This window comes from Daphnia magna, linkage group LG1, assembly GCF_020631705.1.
Source record: "Daphnia magna isolate NIES linkage group LG1, ASM2063170v1.1, whole genome shotgun sequence".
NCBI lineage: Eukaryota > Metazoa > Arthropoda > Branchiopoda > Diplostraca > Daphniidae > Daphnia > Daphnia magna.
In genome coordinates this window covers 4,873,857-4,888,283 of record NC_059182.1, presented here as the reverse complement: position 1 = coordinate 4,888,283, position 14,427 = coordinate 4,873,857, and the positions used below count along the sequence as shown (strand labels likewise).

The 14,427-nt window shown below is 45.4% G+C and overlaps 1 pseudogene; it reads left to right on the top strand.

Moving 5' to 3' along the window:
• Positions 1-8,347: 8,347 nt before the first annotated feature.
• On the top strand, positions 8,348-10,507 carry LOC123469337 (annotated as a pseudogene).
• Positions 10,508-14,427: the final 3,920 nt, after the last annotated feature.

The following is a 14,427-nucleotide window of genomic DNA, read 5'->3' as shown; positions in this document are numbered from 1 at the left end:
GTTTGACATTCATCCCGATGCCTGTGAATACGGGATAGGCGTGGCGCTAGTACAGAAAACGGGAGAGGGAGAGAGACCGGTAGCCTTTGCAAGTCGTTTGCTATCAGCTACTGAACGTAACTACTCAATAACCGAGAAGGAGTGCCTTGCGCTTGTCTGGGCAATGAAAAATTTCACTGCTACATTTGGGGGATGACGGTGAGAGTAGTGATGGACCACCATGCTCTGTGCTGGTTAACTACGAAGAAGGATCTGGCTGGAAGACTAGCCCGTTGGGCACTGCTGGTACAGGGTTATGAACCCCAGGTGTTGTGCAAAAGTGGGAAATTACACGAGGATGCGGACGCGTTGTCGCGGTACCAAGTAGGCCCCGCAGAAGAAGAAGAGGAGAGCGATTCCCTGCTACCTGTGCTGCTAGTCACACTCAACGGGGACTTGGAGGGAATTTGCGTGGGACAAGAATCTGTCCCACAATGGAAAAAAGCATTAATGGTAATAGAACAACGGCCTGACGCCCCATTTAAAAATTTTGTATTGCAACAAGAATTGCTTTATGTGCGTACAATTGGGCAACAGGGGAGCAGGCTTCGACTATGTGTCCCACCGAACTACAGACAGGTTGTCTTAAAAGCGTGCCACGATGACATTACCGCTGGGAACCTCGGGGTGCGTCGGACAGCAGATCGGATCAAAGCTCGCTACTACTGGCCGAAATTAGAGAAACATGTGTTGGGATACGTGCAGGCCTGTGTGCTGTGTCAGGCACGAAAATCAACTCCCATGAAACCACAGGGCTACATGGAAGTAATAAGAGTAGAACGACCCTTTGAGAAGGTGGGAATTGATGTTTTAGGACCATTTCCGGTGACGGGTGGGGGCAATCGGAACATCATTGTAGCGGTAGATTATCTCTCAAAATGGGCCGAGACGCGGGCCCTACCCACCGCTACGGCTAAAGATGCAGCAGAATTTTTTGTTAAGGACATGGTACTCCGCCATGGGGCACCGGAAAGCATCGTGACCGACTGTGGGAAGTGTTTCATTGCAGAATTTACTAAGTCCATAATGGCCACTCTGGCGGTAAACCACCGAGCTACTACTCCATACCATCCGCAGTCAAATGGTTTAGTGGAGAGGTTAAGCCATACTTTGGCAGACATGTTGTCAATGTATGTGAATAAGGCACATACAGACTGGGATACCATCCTACCCTATGTCACTTTTGCTTATAATTCAAGCCGCCACGAATCAACTCGCAGAACTCCTTTTTTTCTTTTGTATGGTAGGGAGGTAATACTACCCATAGATGTCATGATGAATGGGAACCCGAATCCGGTGAAACATGACGGGCAAGACGAGGTGGTGAAAAAACTGGGGGAAGCTCAGCAAGTGGTGGCCCAATGGTTACATAGAGTGCAAGAAAAACAAAAGGACGCTTATGATGCAGGACGAAGAGTGGCAACAGATTTCAAGGTTGGGGATGAAGTCCTGGTGTATAAACCTTTTCTCAAAATAGGGCGGTCTAAAAAGTTACTACATCGATGGCGAGAACCCTACGTGATTGTCCGTGAAACGTCGTCGTTAAATTACGAGGTTAAGTTGCTACGGGCGCGGAAATCAGAAATTGTTCACGTGGTCAGCATGAAAAAATTTGCTAGAGGTTCGCCAGAGGTGACGGGTAGGCCTAACGAAGAAAACTTCCTAGGGGATACTTTACCAGTAACGCCGCCACTGGAGGGGAGTCAACGGCCAGTAACAACTGAACACCGACGTGGAAAAGACCCAATCGGCGAGAGGCGTCAGCAGAGAGAGGAGAAATGGGAAAGAACTGCACGGCTAGAAGCAATCCAGGAGGAGCCAGAGGAGGAAGAGGGTGTCGATCTCGAAATATCCCGCCCGGAACCCCAAGCACCTGAGCAAAGTAGGGGAGGGGAGAGGAGATCGAAGAGAAGTCGGAAACAACCCAAGCGCTATGGCAACCCAATAACCTTCAGCCCCTTTATGCTACTCTTGACGCTACTATGTGGGGCAATGCCATATGGGGTATCTCCTCGGGAGAGATTCGTAATGAGTGGGGTAGTTTTTCAAAATCTTGGGGAAGTCAACTTCAGCGATTCGGAATGGGTAGTCGTGACTGAGGTGTCTTTTCGACAAGTTGAGGCTACCCTGGGCCATCTTGGACAATGGCTGGCGGAGAAACTAACACAACACGAAGGTGGGCCGCTAAACGAGGATTTCAAGATCGGTAATCGAATCAAAGAACAATTAACGGAACGAGCGACAGGCTGCCTAGAGGAACTAGGGGTAATCAAGAGTAGATTCAATCACCTGAAGGAGGCAATATCCGGGAAACAGCAGAGGGCCAAGAGAGGATTAATTGATGCCGGTGGGAGTGCCCTGAAATGGCTTTTCGGTGTAGCGACGGATCGAGAACTGGAGGAGCTTAGTAAATATCTCGACTCTCTGTCAAAAGAGACATCCGGTATTGTGAGCACTCGATCGTATGGCTGAGCAAGCGACCCTTGTCAATGAAAGCTTGTGGGAACTACATGAGCACACTGTAGTCTTGGGTCAATTGGAGCGAGCCCATCAGACGCTGGAAAAGGAATTAAATAGAGCCAAAATAAATTTCGTAAATGCAATGAATGTACTGGAACGACAATCAATAGTCACGGCAAGAGTGGATGAGGCTTTTCGAGCGGCACACCGGTTATTGGAATGGACCAAAATGACACTAGACGACATAAGCATTGGGTTAGCTCTACTGGCGTCTGGCCGATTGCCTCCCGAGATGTTTACTCCCGCACAATTAAGAACGGTTCTGTCAGAAATCCGTTCCTCTCTAGCCTCAGGGTGGGCCCTAATTCCCGCCCTAACTCCCCAGGAGATCTTTGGCGGGCTTATCAGGAGGCTAATGTTGTGACAGCATCCACAGAGAATGGTCTCAAGTTATTCATTCATTTCCCTTTAGTAGAATTTGAAAAGACTTTTGAGTTATATGAAATTTTTGTGTTACCCGTGTATGACGCACAAGGTGGGGTAGGACTTCGTCATTCTTCTTTACCCCAATTTTTGGCAGTAGCAGGAGATCAACAAACGTTCATCGAATTAACCGAGGAAGAGGTAAGATCCTGCAAAGATAACTCGAGTTCGGTATGCCCCCTCGCAAGGGCCATTGAGCGGAAAAATGCAAAGAAAACGTGTTCCATGGCGTTGTTTTTACAAGATACAGAAAAAAAAAACTTGAGTGTCAAAAAGTGTTTGTGAAATGGAAAGGACCTGAAGCTTTGTATCTTGGACAGCGTCAGTGGGCGTTGTCAATAGGGAGAACCCAAACGTTGGTAATCACGTACCCGGCCCGAGCTGGAAGTCGGAAACAGTATAAACGTGAGTTGGCGACCGTCGAAATTGTGGAAATTCCAAAAGGGTGTTCGGGTCAGACAGATGACTGGATCCTTCAGGAAAGCTATCAGAGGGAGTCATCCTTTTCCTGGGAGAAATCCCCACCATCCCAACTGAAGGGCATAAACTGGACACTCCCAGCAGGATCGACAGACAATCTCCAAAAATCGACGTCGACGTCACTACAGGCTATGATCGCCTCGACCCTTGGAAAAAACAAGGCAGCCAGAACAATGGCCGATATAGTTGGGAAATCTATACGTCAGCTGAAAGAAGAGGATGAAACCCGAAAACGTCTACAGTGAACCCCGCCGTCTTACCCATACGAGTTGTTGATGGGTACGATACTCACGGTTATGGCAAATCTCACCTTTTGGTTTCTATTTTAGAGGGAAAAGAAACAACATGACCGGGAAAGAATCGAGGTGAGAAAGCGACTCGAGGTGTTGGAGACAACAGGCAGCGTGGAAGGTGCAGTTGACGGAGAGCAGGCTGCACAACGGAGCACCCAACTGGCTAAGTTGGAGGTTCGAATAATAGAACATGAGCTGCACTGTTTGGAGATGCTTCGAAGTCTGGAGCAGTTAACTAAATAGAAGCGGCAAATCCCCCTACTGATGTTATTCCATGTTCTGATGACTGTTTTATTTTTTCTTGATGCTTCGCATAGTGTTGACCTTGTAATGGGTAGATCAGATCAAATGACTTCCATAGTTTAGTCAAAAGAGGCTATAGCACTCTTACAGTATCCGAATAAAAGTAAAGAAAGCTTTGAACCGTAGGCCTTAGTGGGAAACAGTAGTATAGCGAATTGTATAAATTTTAGCTAAAGGGAGAAGTCTCGAAATTTAGATTCGTTTTTATGGTTAAAAATAAATAATAGTGGTCGGGGCGACTCGCTATCTAGGGAGGGAGATGTCGCGGTTATTGAGGCCCCATGGACTAGTTGTCACGTCCGGCGCTTCTGTATCTGCTATGGACCGCAACTCTACCCGAGATGTCCGGCAGTCTTGTCAGCAGATATTTCTCCCGGTAGCTGCTGTCTACGTTAGTGCATAAATACTTGTGTGTGTCCCTTGCTGCGGCCCCAGTCTAGTTGTAACTGTTTGTTAGTACTGTGTGTGTGTTAGCGCATCGAAAGTGAATACAATCTTAATCGCTACTTGAGTCTCAGCATTATTCCTCCGTGCTACAATACCAAACTTTGCAGCCCTTACGCACCTTTTGCACTTACTTTTGAAGAGGAATGCTGAATAGAGATGGACCGAGCGTCAAGAAGGCCCAAAGAACAGGATCGTCGAGCGCTTGACCTCGGCTCCTGTTCTGGCTCATTTCGATGACGTCCGGTAAGTCACCATCCAGACAGACGCAAGTCAAATCGGGCTCGGGGCAGTATTGTCACACGATGTTGGTGAGGGGCATCGGCCCGTCTCTTTGATTAGCCGGAAGCTGAGTGATGCAGAGACGCGCTATCACGCAAACGAGCTGGAGTGTTGGCAGTTGTTTGGGCATTAAAGAAATTCTGCACTTACATTTATGGTCGGCATTTCATTGTGAAAACGGATAGTTCTTCTGTAAAATGGATGATGGGGAAAAAGGAGTTAAAGGGCAAATTTTCCAAGTGGGTGCTTGATCTCCAAGAATTTGATTTTTCCATTGAGCATGTCAAAGGAGTAGACAATCAAGTAGCAGACGCCCTGTCTTGGAATCCGGCAGAGGCGATTGTCGAAACCAGCGATTCTCAGACAGAGGAAACTTGCTGTATATTGCCGTAAATATGCCTGAAACTGGCTTAGCATCCAATGAGATCGCCCTCTTGCATCAACAAGACGGCCAACTCCAACCAATTTTCGTCTCCTTGAGTTCCCCAATTCCAAACAATATGTCTCAACGGTTTGTTATTCGGGGTAAAATCTTCTATAAAAAAATAGTCATTCGGGTAGAAAATTTCTTTTAGTTGTTCCCTCCATCCTACGTCGTAAGGTACTTGATTCTTGTCATGATTTCCCCTCATCTGGGCACCAGGGAGTAGAGAAAACTTTATTTAGGATTAAAAGTAGATTTTGGTGGCCACGGCTGGGTAGGAGTGTAAAAGTGTTCGTCCAATCTTGTCTTTTCTGTCAAAAACACAAACATGCTATTGGTCACGTGATTGGTAAGCTCCTCCCCATCGAGCCACCGTCATCCCCATTCCATCTCATCGGTGTCGACCATTTAGGTCCATTTAAGAGTACATCTGCAGGATATCGCCACATCATCGTCGCGATCGACTATTTGACTCAGTGGATCGAGGTACAGCCTGTTCCAGATACGTCGTCCAAATTTGCCATTGTTTTTTTGGAGCAAAATATCCTCTTCCGGCATGGAACACCTCAGCGCCTAATTTCGGATCAGGGCACGGCTTTCACCTCGAAGTTGTTTTCTGACTGGAAAAGCAGATGGAATATAGACCACGTTTTTGCGACCGCAAAGCATCCGGAAACCAATGGGCTGGTTGAACGTGTGAACAGGAATTTGACCCTTGCTTTCTGTGCCTTTGTTAATACGACCAATGATGATTGGGATTTGCATCTGTCCACGGCAGCATTTGCCATTAATACTGCTAGACAGGCCACTACGGAAATAACTCCCTTTGAACTAGTGCATGGTCGTCTCCCAGTCCTGTTTATTGAGAATATGTTTCCCTGGCCGGATAAAGAGAAGGAGTCGCACTCGCAATTTTTGACGCGTATTGCGGATTTAAGGATGGCAGCGCGGGTGCAGATTCTTAGGAAGCAATGAAGAGCAAAAGAACGCGTCGATAGACGAAGGAGAGTGGACACCGAGCTCCTACTGGGCGATCTTGTCCTTGTTCGCCGAAAGCTCCATAAGAAGAATCTTACAAAGAAATTGTTGCCCAAGTTTATCGGACCGTTGCAAGTGGTGAAAAAGGTGTGTCTGACAACATATTTGGCGGAAGATCTGCCCGCGTGCCGGAAGAAAAATTCACATCGACGGTTTAACGCTCATGTCTGCCAGATTCGTCGGTTCTTGAGTGGGATGAGTCGGAAGACATAACGGTAGACGAATCATTGTCATCGACATCCTCATCAAGTGACGTAAGCTCATCGGAATCGGAGAATGAGCCACCGGAAGCCCCACCAATAATTACGTCATTACCTGCTACGAGGATTGGGCGACAAACAAGACGGCCGGCGTGGATGAGGCACTACCACACATGACCGTACACGCACTTCTTTCGCTATGTATATATATATACATATTTTTTCAATTATCTAGCTGTGTTTTGCCTTGTGGTATGTGTCCCTTTTTGTTTTGTTTTGTTTTTTCTTTTTCTTTTTTTTTGCTTCTTACGTGGGCGGTGTGCCTAAGCTACAACTAATTCAATTACTTAATATTTTTTTTCCTTTTTTGGGTGGGGGAAGGAGGGGGTAATTTTAGAGCCGAGGGAGGGTATAGTATTCTGAAGGGATGGTAAAAGTAGGAAATTTCGAAGTTCTTTGTTTTGCTTTTCTTTTGTTTAAATCAGTTGCGTTCGTCTTGTTCCCTTTTGTGTTTGGTTTTGTTTGTTCTCTTTTTTTTAAATGGCGAACTTCGAGTCAGGAAGAGCCGAATGTTACGTGTATCACCCTGTTTGCATACTGCTCGGTAGATGGCAGGTCGATCAGTGGCCGGAATTCACCTGTCTGTCAGAGATGACAGTTAGTTAGTTCTCGGATCCGGCTACCGGCAGACCTAAAGAAGAAGCTTCGCGAAAGCCGGCTACTCTTGGCGTATTGTGGATCTACCTCTGTGTTCTTAAATAAATTGTGCTCTGAAATTAACGGTTGGCATTTGTTCTTGGTTTATTCGGCTCGACGAGTGCAACAGTATACACCCAACGCACCATTTCGTAAACAAGTTTCGTTCCAAAACCCCACTTTTAATCGCGAAAAGAATTGGAATTATTCTCCCTCACGTTTTGGTAGTAACGACAACACCACTCAGCACTTTTCGAGATTTCCGAATAGACCTAGAAATTTTACTTTGTCCTTTTCAAGTCCTTCTAGTGATTCCCCATACAGGCCCTCACAACCTTTGATGACTTGCAATTTTTGTGGATATCGAGGCCACACTCAGTCTACTTGTCGCAAATTTCAACGCCAGAATCTGGAACAGGCACAACCCCCTATTTGTTATTCTTGCCGTGAAATAGGTCACATATTTAATAATTGTTCTAAGATAAGAGAACCAAATAGACCTAACATTCCAGGCCCACCTCAATGCCAGGGAAACCACTGGGGATCAACTGTAGCTTCGGGTCAGTTGATATCGAGCCTCCTTTAAAATCCCGACAAGTCGAAAAATTAACAATCATTACAAATGAATCGACCACAAGAATTCCATTAAAGATTTTCCAAATCCCTTTACAAGCATTATTTGATACAGGCACGTCTAAAAGTATTATACTTGAGAGATTCTTTAATAAGTTGCCCCCTAGAGGTCAAGTGATTTGCAGTCAGCTTGATTTTGATTTATATGGTGTAGGGGAGAAAAAATTGCCCGTTGGATACGGAGAGTCAGTTTTAAGACAAGAATTTATTGTAACCAACGGTGTTACAGAAGACTGTACAGTGCCGGCAGAGTCATTAACTATGGTTACACGACTCTTATGGCGGAAGATTCTCTCGGAGACGGCGTCGTCTTGATGGGTCCTCTAAGGCCATGCCTCCTTCAAACTCTATTCCGCTCCCCTCGAACCCCTCACAAGTCTGAGCGCATCTAGCGGTGATAGTCTCAAACTCTCAGTCTCAACGTAGAACATAAAATGGTGAAAGCTAAGCCATAGTCACGTAACTGTGTAGTTTCCAATTGCATTAATAGGTATTCAGGAAACGACGAAAATAGAGAGAGTTATACATTATTTGGAGTGCCAAGCAATAGTTTGAATACATGGCAAGAGCTAATGCCAAACGTAAACTTACAGAAAACGTCGAGGCTGTGCATTTTGACGATTCTGACATTGTCAAAGGGTACGATATTCTAGGTTTGTTTCATCCTTTCAGCCACTCGAGATTAAGTGCAGGTTAAAATCCTAAGTATTATCTCGGTAATTTTAATATAAAGTTAATGCATATTTATTTTTAAATAATTGGGTAGGGGAGAACGGGGTCAAACTGGAAAAAAAATTTCTTTCCTCTTTATTTAGATTTCTATGTTCTTTTTCTAATATTTATTTTTAGTTAATGGTGCAGCACCTTCTTGGGTAACTCCACAATTTTTTTGTAATTTTTAAGTTTTAAAATAAACGAGTTATAAGGATTTTAATGAAGTCGGTTTTTTTAATTTTTATTTAAACGGCGGGGCGAAACTGGACAGGGACGGTGTGAGATTGGACACTGCCAGTTTTCCTCATAAGGAGACATAAAATAAATTTTAAAAAAATATGGGTAGACTGCTTATTCAATATTTTATTCATTCATATTGAAATATTTGCAATAGATATGAAAAATACAGAGTTATGTCATTTTTACGAAATAGGGGGCTGAAATGGACAATTTGTAGGCGGGTAGAGTAAAATGGGAGGGTTTAACAGAGTATCGAGTATCGATTTGTCAAACGGGCGTATATGGCTTCTCCACAAGCACCTCCCACTCCAATATCGAAGTTGTCCGATATGACCCCAAAACTGTGTGTCCAAAATGACCCAACCCGGTGCTATTTAGTATTTCGTTAATAACTTAACACTGGAAAGGCATTAAAATTTAAGTTTTTTATCAATCATTAAAGAAATGAATTGGCTATTTCACATATCATATTTTTATTCATTTGTAGTGTTTTTCATTTTAAAAATGCTTACAGTAATAGGGAAGAATATTACATCAAACAGGGCCATTTTTTTAATTCTGTGATAACAAGAAATGATTCGATTTTAATCAATATTTTTTCTAGAACGGTAAACATTGCAGTCTATACAAAAATTTAAAAAAATTTTTTTTTCCCGTAACATGTAGCACTTAGGGTCTTTGTCCAATATGACCCGTGTCCAAGTTGACCCCGTTCTCCCCTAATTTTCTATACAGAAGTTGGCATTGAACAACCAAAAGTAAGGAAAAAAGCTTTGCAAGATGTGACTTATGCTACCAATCTACCGGCTTCCACACTACACATATTGGCAAATGTTCCTATAACTGTCAACCAGCCCCCTCTGAAAAGGTCTCGTGTTAGTAAATTACTCACTACTGAGAGGTATGTGTTGGATCAGTCTTCTCATCTGAACGACCAGTTTTATTTAATTTGTTCTTGTCCAAACATTCTATCCGAACACAGGAGTAAAGTGCTACAGCTTGTGGACCTGTATGGTATAGCTGTCAATGAACATGGTGTTTCTCAGCCAGTCGCAGTCATTCCTACTCACCAACTTCCCACAGTCGCTTCTTCTCTTCCACCACAGTCGCTTGGTACTGCTTCCACATCTTTTGATTTATTTGTCGAGTACATTGAGCCAGTAACACCCAAGGTATTTCTTTCATTAACATAGCATAGCTTGTTACTTGAAGTTGTTTTTTTCTAATTCATTTATTTTATCCAGAAGACGGTGATATCTCATTTTGATAAGCAAGCTGCCGAACAGTCCCAGAACGTAGGTGTTGATCAGATGCCGAACGTCCAGCAACCGATGGCTCAAGTAATAGAAGAACTGATCCAGCCTACGATGGAATCTCTTGTTGATGAGCAGGCTGACCAACCAACCCAAAACGAAGATGGTCAAATGCCGACCGTCCAGCAACCAATGGCTCAAGTAATAGAGGAAGTGATCCAGCCTACGATGGAATCTCTTGTTGATGAGCAACAACCAACTCTGGTTAATTTCACTGATTACGAGACTTTTCGTTGGAATATTCAATTTCAAGGATCACAAGAATTGACTTGGTCATTCACTAATGGCCTTCTGTTGTGTACTACCAATCACTTGTCAAGTGAAAGGAAATTAATTACAAAGATTGACCACGTTATTTACAAAAACGAAGTAATGCTTTATGTGGGAAGCAAACAAGTTACTTGTAATGTAAACAGTCACTTCTCTACAATTAATCAGTTGACATCTATCATCGAAAATTTATAAATCGAAAAGACTGAATAACCTCCTCTTGTCCAAGCAAAAAGCTAAAGTAAAAGCTAAATTTAAGGAAGGAAAGCTCGCTTAATGTATTGCATTTCAAAATGTTATGTGATCGATGTGGACACCATAATAAAATCAGTTGGTTGCTTTCAATTCAATAATTGTTATAAAATATTTATTTGTGTATCGTACAAAACAACCCAATTAAGGTAGTAAACAAGTAAAGTAGCAAAGTAATAGATAAAAGTGCCCCAAAATGTATAAATGTTGTTGGAAATTTCAAATGGGGGCAGCAACTCAGCAAGGGTGGCGCGTCGCGCGTGACACATAGTATCGTTACACACCCACTAGGTGGCAGGATTGGATGCGAGGCCATCAACACAAGACGACGACAAAAGCTTATGGAAGCCATTAACGTTGAGTCCGGTAACCATAGTTAATGACTCTGGTGCCGGTCCACTTATACGACCGCCTACTCATACGACCAACCCGGTTATACGACCACCCTTCTGCTTGCACCACTTTTTGGCGCGAACAGCCCCTGTTCAAACTTTTATGCCGCTAAATGTACCGCCAGTTGCATTATTTTAATCCCTTTTCGAGGTCTATTTTTTTTAATGACTATTGACTTTCATTAAGGTGAGAGGGCTGGACTTTTTTGAATAAAAGTGCGTTACGTCAGCCAGTGTTCTGTTGTAAGCAGAGATAAGGAGATGGCTCACTCCACGTAAAGCCCAGCAGTCGACATTTTCCCTCCTGCCCCTCTCTAGCAGACGAATTCGACAGCGCTGCTCCTTTCGGCCAGCTCCGGAATCATGGCTGTACTTGGCGGTAAGGATTTCCCAGTGGCGCTCCCCCTTCACGTTTTAAACCATACCGTCCTTACCGCCAAGTACAGCCACGATTCCGGAGCTGGCCGAAAGGAGCAGCGCAGTCGAATTCGTCTGCTAGAGAGGGGGAGGAGGGAAAATGTCGACTGCTGGGCTTTACGTGGAGTGAGCCATCTCCTTATCTCTGGTTGTAAGTGGATCAGAACGCATCGCTATTGTACTTGTGAAGAATGGGAAAAGTAAAAGAAAATGTATATCCGCGTAACAAGACTCTTAATGCTAGGCGTATTTTTTCTAGTCTTGTTTCTATTTGATTTGAGCCTACATTTTTAATATTTCATACACTTTTGTACTGAGACAAGCCAAACGATATCGCATCATATCAAATTAAAATCAGTCGTCACCTGCTAATCACTACTATAGCGTCCGACCAGTCATGCGACCATCCGGTTATACGACCGCTGCAACAGGTGGTCGTATAAGTGGACCGGCACTGTATCCTTGGATGGGATGCAATCCAGAAACATGGATTTCGGCTTGATGGAGAAGCCAAGAGCATTTATTTAGCAAGAGATGAGCAAGGCCCTTTAGCTACCTCTAGGGTACCAGACATGGCAATTACAACGGTAAAAAAGCCGACGCTATTTCGTCAGACGTCGCTGGTAATTGCAGCGCAAATGAAAGGTTCATTTCCGTATGCCCCCCCTCAAACAGCATTTATATTCACCCCAGAAGAAAATTTGCCGGCAGGAATATATATCGAAGAATTTATTGGAAAAGTATCGGGAGATGGAATGTATAATATTTTAGCGAATGGTTTCTTGCTAGTTCAAGAAATACGAGAGTGGCGTGAGAGAGAGAGCTTCGACGCCCGTTCTCACCCTCCGTTATGGGTGTAACGGAGAGACTCGCCATCCGTCAGAAATGGTCATGTTACTTCCTCCAATCGCTTTAGCCTTGAATGGACGGAAGAGCCGAACGATGAAAAACCCGGGGGGACTTGAGTAGGCTGGCAGTCTTGTGTTAGTCGTGAGTTATTTTCATTCTCTTTGCTAAGTGTAGTTAGTTTTTCTGTCTTGGTGTTACCCTCTTCTATTGCATCTTGTGTACTTGTGAGTGTTGATCGAAAACCCCCTAATAAATAGTGTTACCCCGTGATCGCTCGTTACATGGTGGAGATGCAGGGTACACCTGCCTGCTAGAGTAAGGTAAGACTAAACAGGGTTTTCTTTTGTGAAGGTAATAGTGGAGTAAGGAACTAGGAGGCGGCTACTGTTGAGAGGTCCTTGGGAAGTGCGACCAGCGGGTACGGTTACCTTAAATTGCTTGGGCATAAGACCACAGTCCCGGCCGAACTTCTTACCCCTCTGTTTTCCCTCACTACCTGTGAAGACCTTGCTCTGTGGGTAAAATAGGTGTACGGGGGGAACCTTGAGACCGGAGAGTCGTACGATTTCCGTTTAAGGGGGTAGATGAATTTTGGTCAACCTAGGCAAAGTAAAAGGATAAGAGGGATCGCAGCATCGCCTGAAAGGGAAGCTAGCGAGCGAGGAAGGCAAGGGAGTGAGTTGGGGGTTAAGCCGGAGGTCCTGGCGGGAGCTTGCGTGGACGCAGGGACTCAGACTTCACCCTCGTTCGGCCATTTAGCTTCAAATCTTGGAGCTGAATCCCAGAATCCGATCGGAGGTGTAGGTGGTCAGACCCAGGTTGTTTGTAATTATCAGAGGTTGCGAGCGCAACAGAGGCCCCGGGATAGTGGGATTGGGGAGCAAACGGTGGTAAAACCTGCGAGTACCTCTGAGGAGGTAGTGGGAAGAGTGCGGGCATCGACGTATCCACTCGCTCCAGGTAGTGAGTCCGCTAGTAGACGCGAGCTTGTCGAGAGCGGGGTAGAAGGTACATTCAACGCTGAATCCCTTCAGTGGGACTCGGGGATTTGCGTGAGATTTGGTTAGAGCCGAGACACTTAGAGGGGGAAGACTCTAGCGAAGACCCAGGTAGATTAAGTTCCCAGGGTGGGAGAGGCCTGAGTGTCTTATCGGGAGATTCGCCGGGAGAGACTTCGAGTGACGACGAGAGAGAGTCAAGTAGCGAATTTTCTAGCGCTTCGAGTGTCCCTTCCTCTGTACCCCCTTTAGCAATGGCCCAACGAGCACCCGCACCGCAGCTGAAATACCGTGCTCCCCCAATTTTCTTCGGGAAAAAGGACGAGGATGCCGCCGATTGGCTGGAGCGCTACGAAAGTACCGCTCACTACAACCGTTGGGGAAACAATGAAAAAGCGGAAAATTTTGGGATGCATTTAGATGGGGCAGCCCGTAAATGGTTCCTTTGTTCGGGCGCTCCCGCCCAATGGGAGGATATCCCGGCGGTGGCAGCGGCGCCAGAGATGGCTGCTGCGCCGGCAGTGCCCGGGCTACGAACAAGGTTCCTAACGGAATTTTAGTCGCAGCATTATAGTCGTTACCAAGAAGCTCGGTTACGCCAGCGCAAGCAGGGCATTGAGGAGTCGAAAATCGAGTACTTTTATGACGTAATCGATTTATGTCGTAAGGTAGACCCGGGGATGACCGAAGAGGCGAAAGTTGATTATCTTTTTAGGGGGCTGAAACCCACCTTGTTGGAGAAGATTTGGATTGTTAGCCCTAAAACATCCGCAGAATTTTTGGCAGCTCTGAAATTGCACTCGGAAGCCTCAGAATTGGCTAATCGACCTGACTGGGCCATTAGCGTCCTAGGTGCTGCGAAGGGAAGGGCGTCGCCTCAGAAGGATGCGAGGGATGAGTTACGCGATTTAGTGCTTGAGCTAAAGGCTGAACTCGCTGAGTTGAAGCGACCGGATAAATCCACGGGGTCTACCACTAAGCGGGAGGGGGTGAGGTCCCCTCAGAGCTCGGTTTCGTTTGCGTCTCGTACAGCAGACGGGAAACCAATTTGCCATAGGTGTGGGAAGGCAGGCCACATAGCTCGTTTTTGTATGGCGGAAAAGGTGAATGACAAAAAGAAGGAACCGGCGCGCCAACGGACGGAGGGAGGACGAGACGACTCGCTGGATGACCGGAAGGGGAACCGGAAGGAAGACAGAAGGGACGC